This window comes from Heterocephalus glaber, unplaced genomic scaffold (assembly GCF_053883595.1).
Source record: "Heterocephalus glaber isolate CG9 unplaced genomic scaffold, H.glaber_assembly_v1.0 deba00001446, whole genome shotgun sequence".
In the NCBI taxonomy this organism is placed as follows: domain Eukaryota; kingdom Metazoa; phylum Chordata; class Mammalia; order Rodentia; family Bathyergidae; genus Heterocephalus; species Heterocephalus glaber.
The window spans coordinates 3,928,051-3,948,958 of NW_028258298.1; the positions used below are offsets into that span (position 1 = coordinate 3,928,051).

Consider the following 20,908-nt stretch of genomic DNA (forward strand, 5'->3'; position numbering starts at 1 on the left):
CTCACTCCCTGTGATACAGTATTTTATATCTCTTATTGCACCGGGAGCACACTGTCTTGTGTTTCATTAGTTGTGAATGTAGAGTACCTGCCCTATGAGAATATAAGCTCATTGTTATATGGCCCTTTTTTTTTTTTTTTTGGATCAACTTGCTTTAAAAGTTAAAAGACTCATGGTGCCCTTTAGGTCATCCTTCCCATTTTGCAGATGAGGAAATGGAGGCCTAGAGAACTTACTGTTAGGTAGGTTTCACAGGGTTGAGCCACAGCAGAGCTGGAATTTATTTGCACCCTGAGTTTAGTCAAATGCTTGCCTTCAGTGAGGCCAGAAGGGAAGGTTGAGTGAAAGAATTATTCTGACAAATCCATGTGATGTGTCATTCCATGGCCAAAAGTGGTCTGGTTAGAGACACATACAAGTGCTGTGGAATCCTGAACCTGGCCTCATTTTGGATATAAACATCTCATTTAGCCTGAGTCTGGGGCGATACCATCAGCAATGTGCTGGTCTGGTCCCGTCTGTCCACCGCTCCTTCTGAGCTGTCTGACAAGCAGTTGCGTGGTGATGCTGCTGTTTTTGTTTAGCCGGCCAGGGCCAAAAGTTCTGTAGCTAATTCTGCTTTTTTATATAAAAAATAAATGAACAGAAAATCAATCTAGCACTAATAAAAACAATTGAAAATTGTTAATAGAAACTGAATGGTGCAGCCCTGCTTTACAGAAAAAGAAAATGCTTATGGATTTCCTTGTCTCCTCTACTGTAAACACCATGCAGTGCTCAGCTCCTACCACCATCTCTCCAAGCACGCAGCAGGCTGCTGGCAGTTATTACAGGCACACTGCCTTACCATTAGCACAGCAATGCCAATTAATTGCTGTAATGAGCAGGCTTCACATTTAAGAAAACTCACAGCCTGATCTCTAGCAGCATCTTGTAGGTTCAAAATGTATTTAGGAAGCCCTGTTTCCAGGCAGTATGGTGTGGTTTGAGGGTCAGGGGCATGGTGCACATGTGTGTGCATGTGGGTGTTCTTGTGTGTGCAGGGTGTGCATGTGCGTGCATGTGCACTATAGAGAAGCCAGGTGCCTTCCTCAGAGCAGAGATCTGGGTCAGGGAGGAGGGCTTGCTGAAGAGAGGCAAGCACCACTGGGTGTGCTGAGGAGGAGGAGACTCCATGACCGAGGGGAATGAGCCCCACAGTACAAGGGGTCAGTGAAAGGTATTAAATTCATGTGTGAGCAGGAAGTTTCAGAGGGTAGGGAGAGTGTTCCTGCAGAGACATCCATCCCAGATTTTGGAAACAATTGATCATGCAAAAGAGGTGAACTACAGTGAACTGAGCCCTTTGTTTCCATTCCTTTCCTTCCCCCACCTAACTTACTACAAGAGGAGGTCACTGCTCTTATGCGGGAACCAGGTTCTGGAAAGTCTGAGACTTAGAACCCTGTCAAGGTCCTGGGGCAAACCCCAAATGGAAGGCTGCTTCCCTTTACGGACTTTCTGATGTATTTTTTCTAATGGCCACACACTGGGCCGTCAGAGTCACATGCACTGTGACAAAGTGGGTAATTATGTCTCACTTAAAGCATATCAAAGGGATAAATGGCCAGAGAGCTCTGGGCATGTGCACCCTGCGTACCCACGTGGGGCCACCTGGCCCGTGGACACCACTAGGGGGCAGCCATCAGGTCCCTGGCCTTAAAGGAAGGAGGCTATGAGACTCATTTATATCTGGGCACTGAAGAGGAATCTGCTTGGCCACTCTCTGTGTTCCTTTGTTTGGTTTTCATGGAACTGTGTTTATGGGGAAACTCCAGGCATGCTGACTACAGGCAGATGTTGCTGATCTCTGTTCCTCATCACGTTAAAAATGTTCCTTTTGGGAGATGAGCTGTCATTTTCTTCTTCCTCCAGGAGATGAAAATAAATTATCAACACTTCCTAAAATGCAGATGCTCCCTAGGATGCAGGTGACTCTAAGCAACCCTTGAGGAGGGACCCATTTACCTGGCTGCAGTTCTGTGGAAGGTGAGGCAGAACTGAAGACACGAATTATGTCCACGTTCCTTGTCACTGCTAGGCAAGAAGATTAAGGCTGGATTCTGTGTCACCCAGAGGTCCTCATCCCATCACCCCTTCCCCACACCTCACAGGCTGGGGAATTTTGTTGCTTTCAAATTTAATTATATAAAATCCTGCTCCTTTTACCCCCTGTGGATGAGCAATTGTTCTGCTATTTCTATAAAACGCCACAGGAAATATTAAAATAGGAGGCAGGATTTGGAGCGAGATTGTTCCTGAATGCCTGTGGTTAGCAGCAGCTTCAGAGATGGCTGCACGGATTTTACAGCTGTGGCAGAGAAGTGGAAGGGGCTGGGGAGGGAGGGAGGCAGAGAAAGCAGAAGAGCAGGAGGTGGGAAGAGGCACCTAGGGGGAGCTTGCTGAGATGTGACCTTTGACCTGAAGGAATTTAACCTGGGAGCTGAAGGAAAAGTAGGGCATCCCCCACCTTCGCCTAGCCCACTGCTTACAGTGGAGCTGGGCTGGCAGATGGGTCAAAGATGAGTCATAAACTGGAGGGGAAGGGATGCCACCTTTCTCTCTCTGCAGTCTGAGATGCTTTCTCCTAAATGGGCTGGGCAATCTGCACAGCCACACTCATTCTTTAACCACATTGTTTACTGGGAAGCAGTATTGATTAACAACTAAAATACAAGCACTGGAGCCAGAAGCTGAGGGTAAAACCATTCCTACTTTGCTTGCTAAAGGTATAAATGTGGTGAGATACTCTCTTCTGGCTGTGGTTTTCTCAAATATAAACTGAGGATGGCAATAATAGTACCATCTTCATACAAGGCACCCAGAACAGTGCTGTTAGTTATCTAATAAGTAATTACAACAGGGCAAGTGTGGTACCAAACACAATACCTACAATGGTATCTGAGATCCCGTGCGTGCATTCCAGTGGCTCCTAACTTAATGCAGGTGATGTAGATGAATAGGCCTAAGATTCTGATAGCTAGCAAGTCTGAAATTTTGGAGGTGAGTCCATTTAAGGATCAAAGGAGTTAAGCACATCAGCAGAAGAGATAGTTTTCTACGTTTTAAAGAATATGTGGATAAAAAGAATTAAGATGTGTCATGTTATATGACCAACTCCCCACAATGAATGTAATCATTATGTAGTACAAACATGTACCAATAAAAAAGAATAATGAATATGTGGGGAGACACCAACTGAAGAAGAAAGATTTCATAATTTCTGGCAGAATAGAAAAAACAAAGAAGTGGTGGCTTAAGAGATCCAGATCTGTTTCATAAGAAATAGTGAGCTGTTTGAACTTGAGAAATGATAGGAGATGAAGGGACCCATGGGCGAGCTGGAGAGTTTGAGTTTCATTTTATATGAAATAGGGACTTATTAGAGTTTCATTTCTTCTCTGGGTTCTCAAAATATTTCAGTTTTTTCAACTCCATTGAGGCATAATTGACAAATACAAATTGCATATATTCCAGGTGTACAATCTGATGTTTTGATGCATGTATGCACTTTGAAATGATTGCCACAATCAAGCTAATTAACATATCAATTGCATCACACAGTTACCTGTTGTGCATGTTAGTGAGAATACTTAAAATCTGCACTCTTAACAATTTCACATGCGCAATACATTACTCACCGTATTCACATGCACAATATATTACTCACGATATATAGTCACTGTGCTGAGCACTAGAGCTCTAGAATTTATTCACCTTACAACTGCGTATTTATGTCCTTCACTGATATCTCCCCATTTCACAGGAGCCTTTATAGAAAGGTAGAGGCAGGGATGAAACTGCAGTAGATCAACACCAGAGTCAAGAGCAGCAAGGATGATTAGCAGGTTGGAAATCATCATAATAGATAATGCAAGAGACAAGGAAGGGTTCTAGCTTCAAGGGCAGTATGTAATACCACTGTTTCTTCCTGGTTGCTTTCTCCACCCTGGAGAAGCCTCCATAACAGAAGATATCTGAATATGGGAGACACTGTGATACCTAATGGTATGACTTAGATCTAAAATGTCCCACAAAAGTTTCATGTATTCAGAGATGGGGCTTTTGGAAAGAGATTGGATCATGGGGTGCCCTACATTTATCAGTAGATTCATCCATTGATGAATTTTGTGGCTAAATGTGCTGTGAGGATATAGGGCCTGATCAAGGTGGATTACTAAGGACATGGATTGGAAGGGGGAATTGTTTTCCTTGGCCCTTCATTTCTCTATTTCCTGGCCACTGTGCAATGAACAGTTTTCCTCCACCAGGCCCTTCCACTATGCCACTTCTGCCTCAGAGCCTGCCAGCCATGGACTGAAACTGTGACCCACAATAAGTCTCTCTTCCTTTAAGGTGCAAGTGTGAGGTATTTAATCCCAGTGTCGGGGAAGTGACTAAGAGACCTGACATATATCTTCCCCATCTTCCATATTCAGATACCTCTAAGTTGGTTTGTGGCACTAATGGGTTTAACTGAAACACCACCTGTCGCAGATACCCCGACAGCTAAGGAGGAACTACATACTGAAGACCTGGCCAGTGACCTGAAAGTAGAAATTGCTCAGTAATTTTGCTTTCCCTGTCCCTTTTTTCCCTTCTAACAACTTTTCCTCTTCCTTCTTGGAAATCAAAGTGAAGATAGAGGTGAAGCAACCATCTTTTAACCATGAGAAAAAGAATCTGATGCTACTGATTGCAGATAGGAAAGACAAGGAGATTCTGAGATGTCACTGAGATCATGGAGCTGCTTCTCAGCCCTAGACTATCTCTGGCTGGGCTTCCTGCTCTGTATTAGAGCTTGAACTTGGATTTCTTTTATCAACAATTGAATGCAGAAATTGGAGACATCCTGGAGAGCTGCATCCTTTCCTGCCCACATGGAAAATTCTCTTTCCATTGTCAGCTGGAAGTGTGGGGCTTGGTTTTATTAAAAGGGGATCTAGTGGTTTTCCTAAACAGATACATAGCAAGGATTTAGGGAAAGAAATCATTTAACCAGGACAGTGTGAACTGAACAGAATTGAATCAAACTCATGATTTGTCTCCATGCAACCCTGCTTGTGTCTGGCTCATTCTGCTGCAATAGCAAAGTTGAAACTGTTGGTGAGTAGGGCTGGCATGGAGGAGAAATGTCTCTTGGATAAAGTAGGATAGTGAAGGCAGGAGAAGGAGTCAGGTGCTAAATTTTCAAGGGAGTCACCCTTGCCCTTTGTCTTCCTGCATGGGAAAAAATGAACCCAAGAGTCTCTAGCACAGATGCTAGGGCTCCAGGGCTCACTTCTTCAACTCTATTCCTCTGATCTCCAAGAGCCACCATGTGCAGACTTCCTGAACAGAAAGCTCACTCCTCCTGTGCTGGAAATAAGGGGTCCTAGTGCCACAGGGAGCTCCATCTCATCAGGGAACTTCTTGTATAAAATTCATCTCGTCATTCCTTCATTTCACTGCAGCCTGAGTAAAAGCTCTTTTGTTGTGCTGACTGATAATGCAGTGAGACTCCATCCCCTCTGTGAGCTAAAGGCATTTGTGGGAGATGACAGGTGGACATAAAAATGGAATCAGATAGAGAGGGGACATCTCTAGCTCTTCACTCTTCCTATCACTTTGCTCCCAAAGAAGAATTTGGGATTCTGTCTATTAGTCAGTGCATTGGGATTTTCATCTAACTTCATAATGAAGATAGATGTTGCTCCATCAGATATAGGTGTCATGCCAGTAGAAATGCACAAGGCCATCGTTACGTGTTAGCTGGCTCTGTGTGGGGTCCCACCTGCCTGGGGTAGTATAACATGTGCTGGGGCAAGGGGGGGGGTCCTCCAGAATAGACTACTCATCATAGACAAGCCAGCTCTCTCTCCTCTTTTCCTGACGACCTGTTTCTCTAAAGCTGCTGGAAGCTGTCTGAGGGGAAGTCTTCTTCGATGTGAGCTTGCTGCAAATATGGTACATCCACAGGAGCTTGCTGCAAACATGGTACATCCGGGATTTGTCAATCCATCTCTCCATAGCACAGTACCAAGTTCAACTCAAAACAGGGTGCTCATTCTCTTTCCTCAGGTCCCCATTGTTGAAATTTCCCATAAATATGTTCTCTTCTTAGAATCTTGGTATTTCATTTGGACCCTTATGCCTGCCTGTAATATACTTACAGATGGTTTACTTTTGGAAGGTCTTTCTTTTCCCAGGAGGAATTTTCGCCAGGTATTCAAAGCTAGATGGGTACCACAGAATGAGACTTTAGTATCCTGGTTCTAAAGCCACAGATTTTAGCTCTGTCCTTTTCTGGATATGAGAAGTTAGGAATATTAGAAGTGTCTAACACTTTATTTACTTAATCTGTAAAATAGGGATATTTATAGTATCCAGTTCATAGGTTGCTGAAAGATGAATGAGCATGTTTCAGTGAAGAGTTTAGAAGAGATGCAGCTTCATACCAAAAATGTATTTAATAATGCTGAACATTAAATTTGTAGCTAGTATATGGGCTTCCACCCCCCATCACACAAAACCTGTAGCCATTTAATTTTAGGTTGAGACACCCTCCTGATCCTGCCTTTCTCTTGGTTTTGTTGGGGAGATTAAGTCTACTCTGAAATGCTATCTCAGCCCAGCATCTGTAACAGAGCAGGTGAGGGGGCTCTTTTTGGCACTGGCTTGTCATCTCCCTAGCTCCTTCTTCTTTAATATTTCAGACACTGAGTTTCTAACTTAAACTAAAGACAATGAGTACCTGTCTGGCAATCACAAAAGTTGAGTCTTGGTCTTAATTCTGCCACAAATTCATTGTGTGACAAGGAAATCCTCTCTAGACTTCACTTTCCTCATTTGAACAAGGACCAAGGATGGGACTATACTAGGTTTTTTCCCCCTCTTTCACTGCAGTCTCCCTGAATATGACCATAACTCCAGGATCTCCAGGGATGTCAGCCCGAGGCCTTAAAAGAGCAGGTGTACACAGGTAGGTATGATTTCTGTTTGGATTTTATACCAGCCTGGTGGAGAAGACCTCAAGTTTTCTGTCTCCAACACTGGGAAGGAGGCTAGATACCATGACCTTTGAATATGGACTATTAATGTTGTGACTTTTCCTTTTTAATTACTTGAGATGAACTGTAATTGGCATGAAAAGGTTATTGCTGATGTGTAGGTCTTGGCGAGCAATAAGCAGCCACAGCAAATTCTGATTTTCTTTCTTTCTTTCTTTCTTTCTTTCTTTTTCTTCTTTCTTTCTTTCTTTCTTTCTTTCTTTCTTTCTTTCTTTCTTTCTTTCTTTCTTTCTTTCTTTCTTTCTTTTTTGGTACCGGGGATCGAACTCCTGTCCTTGCGCTTGTACAGCAGGCGACGAAACCACTGAGCTAAATCCTAGGCCCAACTCTGATTTTCTTGTTTGTGAGGACTCCTTGGGACATTTTCTGGGTGCAGGGCAGAGAGATCCTTTTGTAGTTCTCCCAGTGCCCTCTTTTTCACCCCCAGTTGGAAATGCATATCTAGGGTAGACACAGATGTTTCCCTCTTGATGGGTTGACTTTGTGTGTGTGTGTGTTTTTACACCTTTGCTATCCATTTTTTTCTTGAACTCTCTTAATCCATTCTCTCTTTTCCCAAGGAAAAGCAAAGAAATAAAATGAAGCAGAACTCCTAGCTCTTACTAACTGTTCAAGCCTAAACTTTCCATCATGGCATTTAGGCTCTCTAAAATTAGGCTGGAAACTGCCTGCTTCAGAAGTGAGCAAGGGATATTTACTCCCTCTCTTTTCCTATTCTGCAGATAAATACTTCCTCATCTGAAGTATGAATTGACCTTTCTCTCGGTCTCTGCATTAATAGGGGCTTAGTCTAAACCTCCTCTCTTTATGATCCACTCTAGGATTAAATAGAGCAGTGTTAAACATAGATATCATGATGTTACTTCCCTATCATGTTGCAATGATTAATTTTTTGTGTCCATTTGGTTGGGACATAATGCATTATTCTAGATATTGTTATGAAAGTATTTTCAGATGTGATTAACATATAAATCAGCAGACTTTGGTAAAGCAGATTATCTTTCATAATGTGGGCAAACATTCAATCACTCGAAAGTTGAAAAACACTATTGTACCCTGAAGAACAGAGCATGGGTGCTATCAACTGCCTTTGGAACTGAGCTGGGGCATCAACACTTCCCCTGGCCTCTACCCTCTAGCCAACCCTGCAGATATCAGGTCTTCCAGGCTCCACAATCACATGAGACAGTCTTTTAAAATCTGTTTCATACACGCAGATACGTGCATGTGCACACACACACTCAATTGATTCTGCCCCTCGGGTGAGCTATGCCTAATACACATGTGTAGTCTAATACTGACCTTTTCCTAACAGCAAGACATTCTCTCCTGCACTTTGTTGGGCTATATCCTTCCTCTGTGAAGCTCTTCCAAGATTTCACCCAAGTTTTTAAATCTCAATTCATTTATATTTTAGGCAAAGAGCATAAAGCTGTGGGATGTTCTTTCCTACTAGTGATTAAGTGATTATTTCTTCTCTTTTCTTCTCTTCAACTGAACATAGACAAGAACTCAGCAGTTTGAAAATAAATGAATTGTAGGTTGAAACTATGGCAATACTAAAGCTTTCTTTTTCCCCACTAAATGAATGCTGAAGATAATTTTTTCCTCCTTTAGAACTTCCAAAGTGCATCATTTCCAGCTTTTCTTAATGGGAAGTCCAATGCAGTCACACACTGTTGCTGTTTGTAAACATTACAAGTGTGTTTCCACACTAGAGTCTACAACATATGGGCTGCTTCTGTGTGAAAGGATGCCTATGCACATGGGTGAGTGTGGGTACATGGATGTGTGTGCAATGGGACCTCACTCTTAGTAGATATTACTACCTCTTAGTAGATATTATTACCTCCCACCTGAAATTCAGCAACATCAAGTAAATTACCCAGGATCATAGAGTTAAACAGTGACCCATCTAGGATTCAGGCTCCTTTTCTAATGCCAAAGCCACATACTTTCCAATACTTCAGTGCCTCCTGGAACTGTGGAGAGTTGAATTGTTTGCCTGTGTCCCTGTTGTCTTAATTTGTCATAGTAAATACTCAGTGCATGTTAATGAGGAAGATGAAATAAGAGAAAAATAGCAAACAGTGGAGACCCAGACTTGGTTACACCACTGAAGAAAGACCTTCTTAACAAATCAGAAAGGACTGAAACCAAGGCTGGAAAGCCCAGGACATCTGTGTAGGAGAGCCCATCCTACACCAATTCCGTCAACAGAAGATTCCTGACAAGTTCTGTGTAGACACACATTCAGAAAACAGACAAGTAATGATTTACCCAGCAATAATTGCTGGAATGTTCTTCCTGCTGTTCCTAATATACTTGAAACATCTTTTATTTTTATATTTGGCAGCTAATAGTTTATATCTTTATCACTTTTCTACCTATCAGATGTTATTCAGGAGCCAGATATTTTTCCATATGGGAAAGGAACCTCTCAGGGCTTGGCACTAGATATCATGATTTGACTACAGATAACCCCAGTTTTGGGGGCAGCAGGAACAGAGTGAGACTTCACAGATGCCACAAGGAATTGAACAAGAGGAATTTGTTTCCTGAACATCCAGGCTATGAATTAAATGCCTGAGACGAAGGCATTTTTGGAGATGACATTCTAGGAACGCACATAACAACCAGAAAGCTGTGGGCTACCCTGGTGATCCTTGGATCTGGCAAGAATTCCAGCCCCACATCCATGCTTGTTATCAGGCATCTGTCCCTGGTACCTGGCACTGGGCTGCAAAGTCCAGAGCCCTGGGCAGGAAACTCTCTGTGTGGAGAGCTTTTCTGCTAATCCCCAGTTTAAACTTTCTCTTCCTTAGCTCCAGGCTACTGCTCATTGTCCTAGCACCTGCTGAGCAAATGAATAATTCCCTTCCCTCATTTGCATTGTTACCTTGAAGGTATTTATAGCTTGTGATCATCTGCCCCCTGAGTCCTCTCCTTCAGAAACTGAGCCTGCTCAGGAATTCCAACTCCAGAACTAATGCCAGCAAGGGTTGTACCTCCTTACAGACTTAGCCGTCACTCAAAAACAGAAGAAAAACAGAAGAGAAAATAGCACTTTTAGCATTGGTCTTCTTTGTTTTCTTTATTGGAGTTTTATGATGTATCTCTTAGAAGACATTTAGAGATTTGCCCATATGGCATTGTGTGTGTGTGTGTGTGTGTGTGTGTGTGTGTGTGTGTGTGTACTCTATCACATGCCACTTGAGGATGTGAGAAAGCAGAGAAGAAAGAGGAATGTTGATTTTTTTTTTTTTTTGTACTGGGGATTGAATGTAGGACCTTCACAGTGAGATACCATCTAGCACTCATTTTAGAACTTTTTTTTATCTTAAGACAAATTCTTGCTAAATTGCACAGACTATGCTCAAACTTGTGCTCCTCCTTCCTCAGCTTCCCAGAGTGCTGAGATGACAGATGTGTCCCACCATGCCTGGGGGAAAGTTTTCTTCTGTGTCTCCACTCTGTCTCTCTGGACCACTATGGCTCTACTCTCCTTTGCATTTTGGGGGAGTCGGTGGTACTGTTGGGGATTGAATCCAAGTGCATTCTACCATTGAGCTACATCCCAAGTACTTGTTATTTAAAAAATTTTTTGAGCCAGGATCTTGCTTAATTTTCCAGACAGGAATTGGGCTTGCAATCCTTCCTCAATCTCCCTAAGTACTGGGTCCATTGCAATTTTTTTGTCTTTTTTTTTTTTTTTTTTGGTACCAGGGATTGAACTCAGGTCCTTGCGCTTGCGTAGCAGGCAGAGAAACCACTGAGCTAAATCCCCAGCCATTGCAATACTTGGAAGTGGCAACACCAAAAAGCAAACAAAAACCCAGGAAATAAAGCAATATAAGACATTATGCAAACAAACAGAAAACATTCCCTGAAACACAGATAACTTTTGCAGCCTTTCAAGATTTTGAGGCCACAGACCACTGAAACATGAAGAAGGCTATGTATGTATGGACTGTAAGGAGAGGAAAAGAATTCAGGACAACCATTTAAAAGACTGCAAAAGAAAAGCTACAGCTTGAGCCAAGGATCTTTTGGGAAATTTATCTACAAGATGTCATGTAGCTAGTTTCAGCTTTTTCTGTGATTCAGAAAAAAATATGATGTTCTTCAAATAAACATTTCTCAACAAACAAAACTGAGAACACTTTGAATTGGAAGCCAGTCATGTCATTTCCACGACATGGCACTGATAATAGGCTGAAAGCAAGTTCGCTAGTCCTGAACCCTACTTGCCCTATATTGCTGAATTAACTCACTTTTGTTTAAGAGCAAAAGTGCTGAAGATTGGTGTTTGGAGTGGGACTATGCCATCAAGAACACTTCCAGGTTAGATATTTCATGCTGCTCCCAGAAAAAATTGTCCACACAGTGGGGAAATCTGGAAAGCACTAACATAACCAAGAATCATGTCTAACATTTTCTGGAGTAGAAATGGTGTTCCCAATAGGTTGCACTTAAAGAACACAATGTCTTTTCTGTAATATTCCTGCCAAGATGGACAACCCAAGGCAGACTGTCAAGAAAGGTCAGACAGATTCGGGTTCAGGAGTTATCCTCCAAAATGTACAGTCTGGATCCACTTAAGTCTGATAGGGCCAGGACAGCCAGGCACTGTTCTGGAATAAAGGAGACTGGAAAAAAAAAAAAAAAGAAGAGACTGGGAATTATAACACTGAAACTTAATGTGCATTCCTGGTACAGATCCTGGGCCAGGAAGAAAAGGAAGACATGGTTAGGAAAGTTGGCAAAATATGAGTGGATTTTGTTGATTGAATGGTTGTGTTGGTGTCAATATTGATTTCTTGATTGAGAGGATGTTACAGGGTTAGGAAGATAAAACTCTTATTTCAGAATGAAACATTTAGAGATGATGGGGTTTCATATCAGATCTCCCTCTCTTCTTACTTTAAGAGACTCTAGATCCAGCAGAGAAGAATAGTGGCTTAATAGAGCAAGTCTATCCTAGCAAGCAAACTAAGCAGGTTGCCCTGTCTTCTGTTGATTCCCTCCTGAGCCCTATCTGTTTGCATCTCTACCCTCTAGCACCTTTTCTTGTCTCACAGGATGTCTCCTGTATTGGTTATTACATAATTCTCAAACCCACTGGGGACAAAAATATAAGCATACCAGAATAATAGCAGAGAATACCTGAAAAGGAAATATTTTCAAGAACCAGAGCATTCAAACTTGAAGAAATTCTGGCACTAAAGTCTATGATTCTAATGATCTGGCTGGCTTCATATCACAGGTGTGGCGAGGACACTTCAAATCAGAGCAAGTTCTATACTGAAGACCGGAGTGTTCCCAACCTCTTGAAAGGAAAGGAAGCATCCACCCCACCCTCCCTGAAGGGACACTATTTCGCTCCAGGGCCAGGGCAGCTTGACACAGAGCATGGAAACCATTTAAGTTGAACTCCACAACAGGGTATTAGGAAGATGCAATAAAATATACACAAATTACTAAATGTTGTCATTATTCCCTAAGTGTGTAAAGAAAGAAAAATGGAGACCCAAAAAGATTTAATCATGCTTGAGATGGGTATATTTCATTATTGCTTTCTGGGCTCTGTGTCCTGGAAAAGGAAACAATGGTGCTCTCAGCATCAGCAGGAACAAAGTGCTGAGTCCCTGAGGCTCTGTAGGTGTACTCTTGGTTAAGGAAGACCCTTCCTGTGGGTTATCTGAAGTCAAGAGTTCTGACCAAGTTCTTTCTGGAAATAGCCTTTTCCTTCAAACCTCCAAGTCAAGCCTTGCAAGAAGCAGGGTGAGGAAAGCCAGTGTGGGGAGGCACCATAGAGCAGTGCACATCCTTCACAGAGGGAGGCACCATATGAGCTCCTCAGAGGAGTGGGCACTGTAGATCAGGTAGTAAGGCCCAATTCCAGTAAAGAAGCAAAAAAAGTGTGTTTTATGTCCACATAGGACTTTACAGTTTACATATGTTGTTTCATTAAATTTTGGGTTACCTCCTCTGGAATGGCCACTGTTATTTTATCCTACAGACAGAAGTTGGCTCACTCATATAACTTGTCTTTCTCAGTTCCTATTGATATTTCACTTGTAGGTAACTTCTTCAATAGAGGTTCTAGTGTGCCAACAGAAAGTGAAAATGTAGTCTCCTGGCCTTCCTAGTGGCAGAGTTTACTTGACTAACTCCTCACTTCTTTGCTTTATATGATGTTCTTCCGACAGATTTATCTAAGTATGTTTTGCTTGGGCTAAGATTAAAATTAATTTATCTTTCATGATCAAACATCAGGAGAGTAATAAGGCCACACACCTGAGAACTGCTTGGGATTAAAGATTGGCTGTGGAGAATCCATAGGCCGGAGAGTCTGAAGGTGGTGAGGGGTGAGAAGGGTTAGGCTGAATGTATCCAGTGGCTGCTTATTTCTAGGATCTTTATCACAGCTCTATGTGACAATATGCAGCTGCAGCTGTTGCTTCCCATGCATGCACACACAGCCATATACACAGGCACCCACACAAAATGGAGATGCACAAATGGGCCTTGTACAGCACCCACACTGTTAATAGACTGAGAAGCATTGACTTTTGAAGAAAGACCAAATAAATCACTTTAGAGGGGGAGAAAAGGAAAAAGGATGATAAAGAAAAAGAAAACCTACTTTCAGCCCCCTTCAAATGCCACAAGAAAATGTCAAGGAAATCACTTTACTGGAAATAACAGAGAAGTTCAAAACAAAATTGTCTAGTGTCACCCTGTTGGCCAACTCTCCCTTGCACACAGTTCCTCTTAGATAGGCAGCTGTCTTGCTGCCTCTGCCACCAGTTGTCCCCAGGATGCCACTTCCCTGGTCCTCCAAAGGGAGGAAGATAGAAAAACCACCCTGGGAAAGCTTTTCACTACAGAGAATAACAGTGAATAAACAAAGGACACAGAAAGGAGTGGAGACGCGATTATTCTGGAGCAGCTGGCCACTCTGTGTCCCAGGACACTGTGTTTGAGAGACCACAGAACTGAGGGTGTCATCATCATCTTCAACGCCGTCATTAACGAAAGCCCTTGCTAAATGACTAATTGTGCCACGCCATGTACAGGTCACTCTACTAGAGAACCATACACGGTTATTTTTGCTTTCATGACACTTAAAATCCATGACATTTCATAATCCTATGAAAGGTTTCCCTGACTTCCTTAGATCCATTTGTTTCACTTTTCAAATTTTCTATTCTCCCTTTATTATCACAGCAACCGCAACTTGGCAGAAACACAAGGAACAAGAGATTTTCTGCATTGTTAATTAATTAATTTGTTTGCTTGTTAATGCATTCATTAAATATTCAAAAAAGTGTTTCCGTGTCTACTATATCATCTACCAAGTCTTCAGCTGGGCCTTAAAGACAGAGAAATGGACAAATCACAGATCTTGTCCATGGAGAACTCACAAGCTCTTACAAGGAATGAAATTCAGTTGTTTTTTTTCTCAAACTGGAAAAGAAAATTTTCTTTCATAAAATATTTCTTGGAAACCTAAAATATAAGTGGGAAAGGGTAAATGGTGAGAAAACTTTTAAAGGTAAAATTATCTTTTCCAATTCCATTTTACATGGGATAGAATAAGGATCAGGGATGTTTGGCAATTTTTCCATAGCACCATGATTTGGCAGAGAATCTGGGACATGGTCTGACTCTGCTGGAGCTCCTGGAATTTGTCCAGCTGCTGCCACAAAGGTCTTTGATATGAACAGGACCCAGGAAGGAGAACTTCATCCACTCAGAATGTGTCCCCTCAAAGGCAGCTCATCTTAAAGGTCTCCCCAATTATCATTCACAACTGTCTCCCTTCTTCACACTTACCCCAGACACTAAAAACCTAATACTGATAAATGATGTTATGAGCTTTTTCATAGACCAGAAGGAGATCTTTGGCAACCATGATGGCCCTGATTAATTATCTGGTAGATTAGGTGAAGCTAAACCAAAAAAAAAAGTAAATAAAATAAAATCCTAATTATTCCTTACATTTAGATGAACTAGAGTACAATGTAGGTAGGCAGAGAAGGATCTATCCAGGAGACAAATGTTCATTAATTCAATTGTTAGACCCTGGCTGGGAATGTACAAATAAATAATAAAGCAGTGATGATTTCACGACAATCCCTAAAATCATGGCATGTAAGATTAGGATATTACTATTACAAAACTGAAAAAAATCAAAATATGTAGAACTCTGGGTTTAAAATGGTTTCATAAGATGCACTGAAATATTTTTCTTTTCTTTCTGTGTGTGTGTGTGTGTGTGTGTGTGTGTTTGTGTGTGTGTGTATGTGTCTTACTGGGGATCAACTGCAGGGCCTTCACACTGAACTACATCTTCAGCCATATTTTTTTTTCTTTTTCTGTTCTGAGACAGGGTCTTACTAAGTGGCTAAGTTGTCCAGACTGGGCTCAAACTTCAGACCCTCTTGCTTCAGCTTCCAAAAAATGCTTGAATTACAAGCTTGCACCACTATACCTGGCTAAAAATATTTCTTTAATGGAGAATGTTTTATTGTTATTTTCTTGTGATGAGACTATGGTATTATTTTTTTTTAAATAACAACAATTAGAAACATTAGGCATCATGATGGAAAGAATTCATTTTTAAAGAAATCTCTTCAAATCAGGGTAAAAGTGATGACCATCTACAGCAGGTCCTCATGATATGTCTTGTTGGACTGTCAGTCAAAGTAAAAGATACCATTTTTGTGCAGTAGGAGATATGATGGGCTATGTTTTCCCCAACTCACATTTTTCTAGACTTTGAACTCTGAGAGCAGAGGTGAGATCAAAATGACCATTATCTGTTTTCTTTTCACATTGAAGTAGTCACTAAGGCTTGGCATTAAATACTACACTGCTGATTTAAGTGACAACATTATCTCTAAATATGGCTTAATACCCTACAGTATGATAAAATAATTCTTTAAACAAATCTTAACAATAACATCTTTCAATATAACCACTACCAACTGATAGAAGAATTCAAAACACCAAATTGATTATGTTCTTAAAATACTGCAGTCACATTGTACATTCATTAAACACATAATCCTCTTCCTTCCAACTATGGGTGCACACATACAACAGACATACCTACTCTTCTGAACTTATGCAATATTTATCAAAATTTGACATAGAGAGCCAAACATAAGTAACTGTTTGTTAATATGACTAGGATAAATATTTGAAAAGGACAACTGGTGGGCATAGATCTTGGTTGAACAAGCCAATATGTGAGGCAGCCACTGGTCCTTTTGGGGGAATCAAGACAAATGAAACAACAAGGCTGAAGGACACAGAGAAATTAATGAATCTGGGAACCCATAAGTATATCAATATCTACTTCTCCCTGTGTGTAATCATTCTGGAACTTCTTATCTGAAAGCCAGATGCTGCTAAGCCACAGTAAAATGCAAGGAAGGACTTCCCCAAGGTTAATGAAGGGCTGGCCCAAGCTTCTGACTGCCACTCTGCCTCACCTGTTTGCAGACAGTTTGTGCCAGATCTGGCTGAATCTGCTCTACTCTATGTGCTGGAAGACGTCTGGGGTTTGGTGGAATTGTACCAACAGAGAATGATTTGGTAATAAGATGTCTTCCATGCACTAAACCTCTATCCAGGGATAAATGGATGGAGCCTGCAAATGTGCTGCGGGAGTTCTGTGCAGATACACAGCAGGCCTTCGTGAGGAGCTTTGAAATCCCTTCAAGGCACTGACAGTTTCTCCAAGTTTCAGGACTGAAACTCGCTGAAGCTCTTCATTCTTAATTGGGAGAAACTGCAGAAGCTGCAGGGAAACACAAAGGAGAAGACAAGGTACATGATGAGAAAGGAGAGACTGAGGGGACCAGTAGTCAAAAATGCAGAGAGAAGGAAGAGAGGCTTCCCACGAGGCCAGGGCAAGGAAGCTCACAGCAATAGTAGAGGCAATGAGTCTCCAGAGAGCCAAGGACAGGAGGGAGGGGCTAGTGCTGTTACCAAGCTTCTCCTTGGATCCACAGGGAGGGAGCAGGCACACACATGCAGTCTTCATATTGATAATCTAGACAATGCTTCATAGCTAATAGGTACAGTTTTTTCATCAAAGTATAAAACACATTATAATAATATTCTGTCCTGCTGCGCCTGCCAGCCTAGGATACCTTCACTTTCACAGAAGTCACTCATTGCCTCAGTAGCCTTATTTATTTACTCATGATTTATATTCCTCCTTCTTAGAAAAGTGGTCTGAGACAGCTTGTGATGTTAAAATATATATAAAGCTGAACAGCTAAAAATGAAAATAGGGATGCAAACCAGTTAAAATGAACAAGGGAAGAAATGTATCAGGCACCACCTGGGCCAGGCAGCTGAGGATTACTGAGCACTAAATTTAGCTCTAAGCTCCCGGGACTAAGACAGACAATGTATGTTGTCGTTCATGTTCTCATTGATGAAAACACAAGCATACGAGGTCACAGGATCATACGAACTCTTTTCTGGTGGTGTTTAGCATGTGTGGCAACAGATAATAAACTGACAATAGCTTCAGATACCCTTTTTGAATAACATAAAAATGCTTTTAGATAGGCTTTCTTGCTTTTGCTTCTCTATAAAGCAGCTTGCAGATTCTGTATTTAGACAAGGTCAGGTTCTTAAATAGGCCCATCTTGGCACATTCTACCACACCTAGCATAGTGCTTTTGAAACAGGGATATTTTTAAAGGGATGTCTGAGTCTCCATCTCAAATACTCTGAATCACTGAGGGAGAAAGTGACTGGAGAGTCTTTTTTTTTAAGTAAGCCTTGAGCAGTACAGATGAGCCATAACTTAGGTTTATTCCTGATGGAAAATGTCACATTCTGTGCAGGAGATCATTTTAGCTCTGAGATCCGGTTCTAAAATGTGCAAAATGGCTCTTCCCTTGGATACTTTCTCACCTTGAAGGTTCAAGGGAAACAGAATGCCTGCAACTTGGACATGTTAATGTACCCTGTGCCTGAATGAGGGAAGAATAGAGAAGTCATCCAAGCTACAAAGGGGCATTGCTTAGAAAAGGGGGCTCCCACTGTGCACAGACTGCTATCAGATCCAAGGGCCACTGGAGACAGGCAGCCAGACCAAGGGCTTCCACCGGGAAAGAAAGGACTTCTGAGTTCTCTGCTCAGAAGACACAAATGATCATTCTGGGAGCTCCTATCACTCACTAGGTTCCCTCACTAGCCATTGTAGACCTAGAACTTCAGTCACTCCATTACTATTTTGCAACAATACTATCATCCCACTTTTTAAAGTAAGAAAACAAAGGCTTCAAAAGCTAAAATAATTTTCTCTAACTTGTATGACAAACAAATGATAAAACCAGATTCAGTTTATCTCTAAATCAAAAGCACCTGCACTTTCTTCTGCATAGTCGGCAGGGTCCTGTGTTTCCTTCCCCTTCACCAAAGTTCAGGAAAACTGACCTGCTAAGCAAAGTTCCTCTAAAATATTCCTCTGAAATCTTCTGAATCACCTGGGGGAGGGGACTGAAGATACTTAAAAACAAAAACATGTAAGTACTTTATTGGACAGTACATAAGAATCTCTAGGCCCATGTCTTAACTTCAGTTTTAGGGGGAAATTGTCAACTTATTTCAACTTTCTTTGCATCAGTTTTTCATCTTGTAAAATTGGTGTCTTGCCTGTAGAGTTGAGGCATGAGTTAAATGGCTTATCTCCGTAGTAACAATAAAGTTGTTTAGGGTGTAAAGGAGGAGAGAAGGGACCAGCAGCAATCACAAAACAGCAAGGGTTCAGAGCTGGATGAGTCAAGCCAGAGCCTTAAGTTTCCATGTATCACACTAGTAATTGCTGAACTTTCCTGGGTGAAAAAGGACAAGGGACAAGATAGAAGGGATGAAAATGACCTGAGAGCCACAACTAAATTTAGTCTTACAAATTGTCACTTAAGTTTCCTTTGGTTCCTAACACTCTATCTTCCAAGAATAACAAAATGAGAGCATAAAGTTTTAGAAATAGCATTTGGAAGGCAACTAGCTGGCATGAACTGAGCCATCTGAAGGAATTCTAAATTTTATTTGGGACAAAAGATGAGCAAAGAAAGATGGGCTGGTTTCTCAGGAAGCCAATGGAATGCTTACAGATGCCAGAGACAGCAGCACCACCCAGCTCCTGCTTTGCTTCTGCAGTTACCCCAAAGCAGAAGGAGAAGCCTTCAGACTAAGAAAGGAAGAAAGTAATTTAGATTGGCAGGAGGAGTCACTGAGCTTCCTCTAAAGCAACTCGTGCCCAGAGAGACATAGGCAGGAACAGGTGACAGGAAGACTGTCAGGGTGAACCCCATCTTTCCTCTTTCACCAGCTTCCCATGGGAAAGATTCCACAAAGCAAACTTTTTGCTATTTGGGGACAGTGACAAAATTCTAAAACTTGAACTCTACTAACCCCCAGCAATGCCCTCTGAGAAGGACAAAGGTAACAGAGGCTGCAGTGGGAGATGGAATGCTCATGGTCATAGAGCTGGTCAAAGACTCCTATAAATTGCTTCACCCTTCCTAAGAAAAAAGGGTATGCCAGGAGTAGTGGTTCACATCTGTAATCTCAGCATTCTCAGAGGCTGAGGCAGGAGGATGGCACATTTGAGCCCCACCTGAGCAAATTAGGAAGATCCTGTCCAAAAAAGAAAAAAAAACACTTAGAAAGGGCTGGGGATATAGCTCAACATGAAGGTCCTAGAACTGTGTGTGTGTGTGTGTGTGTGTGTGTGTGTGTGTGTGTGTGTGTTTCTGTGTTGGAAGTTTTGTTTCTGATGTGGTGACACTAAGAATTGCAAGAGTCTTTAACAATTAGGGGTTAGTGCCAAGTACTCAGATTTCTGGAGCTGGTGCCCTCAGAAGGGATTAAAGTAGTTTCTGTGCGACCCTCCTTGGTTCTCAAGAGAGCAGGATGTTACAAAAGAGCAAGACTGCCCCCTCCCTGGTCTATGCTTCACCATGCAATCAGTCCCACATGTATTACTGCTATGACCACCCAACGTGGTATGACAACCATGGGGACCCTGGCCGCAAGGCAAACTGATGGCCCTCCAGCTTCTAAAACAATGAGATAAATAATCCTCTTTTTCTCATAAAGAAAAAAACAAAGCAAGGGGATAATGAAAAGGAATATGGAGGAGAGAAAAATGGATATTGAGACCAAATTCTTATATTGCTGGAACTAAACAGAGAGCTTTGTTGAGTTCCGAGGGACAATAGTTGTAGGAATACAAAGAAGTGAGTCAGATTCAAGGTAGGGGAATCAAATATGTGTGCAAATAAAAACAGGGTCATGGAAAAGGGGAAATTACAGCAGAAAGACACTGAGGAAATGCCTGGAGAGATGGAGCAGGATGGGTATTTCTAGCTCATGGGGAAGCTAGCATGTGAAGAAGAAATTGGAAATGAAATAAAAGGTCAAATCAAAAATATTAATAGGCTGGGCCGGGGATTTAGCTCAGTGGTTCCATCCCCTGCTTCACAAGCGCAAAGACCTGAGTTCGATCTCCAGCACCAAAAAAAAAAAAAAAAAAAAAAAAAAAAAAAATATATATATATATATATATATATATATATATATATATATGTACACACACACACAGGCAGAGAAATATGCAGAGGTAGGGCATATGCTGGACTAACACTGAGCTCAGTTAGGGTCTGGAAAGGACAGGGCAAAAGCAGTAGGACAGGGTGGAGCTGTGCAGAGTGCTGCTCCCAGACTGAGCTCACTCTGGCTTTGGACTCAAGGCCAGAAGTGGCTGGACAGACTCCAAG

The 20,908-nt window shown here is 41.8% G+C and overlaps 1 protein-coding gene and 1 long non-coding RNA gene across 6 annotated transcripts in view; one reads left to right on the plus strand and one right to left on the minus strand.

The window, feature by feature from the left end:
- The window catches only part of LOC110345427 (uncharacterized), a 39,817-nt gene extending 20,650 nt beyond the window's left edge, over nucleotides 1–19,167 (plus strand). Inside the window, exon 4 of the long non-coding RNA XR_015452397.1 lies at nucleotides 1,915–19,167. This is a non-coding gene — a long non-coding RNA (uncharacterized LOC110345427). The remainder of the gene's footprint in view (nucleotides 1–1,914) is intronic.
- The window catches only part of Ntm (neurotrimin), a 981,237-nt gene that overhangs the window by 458,202 nt on the left and 502,127 nt on the right, over nucleotides 1–20,908 (minus strand). The gene's annotated exons all lie outside the window — the stretch shown is intronic.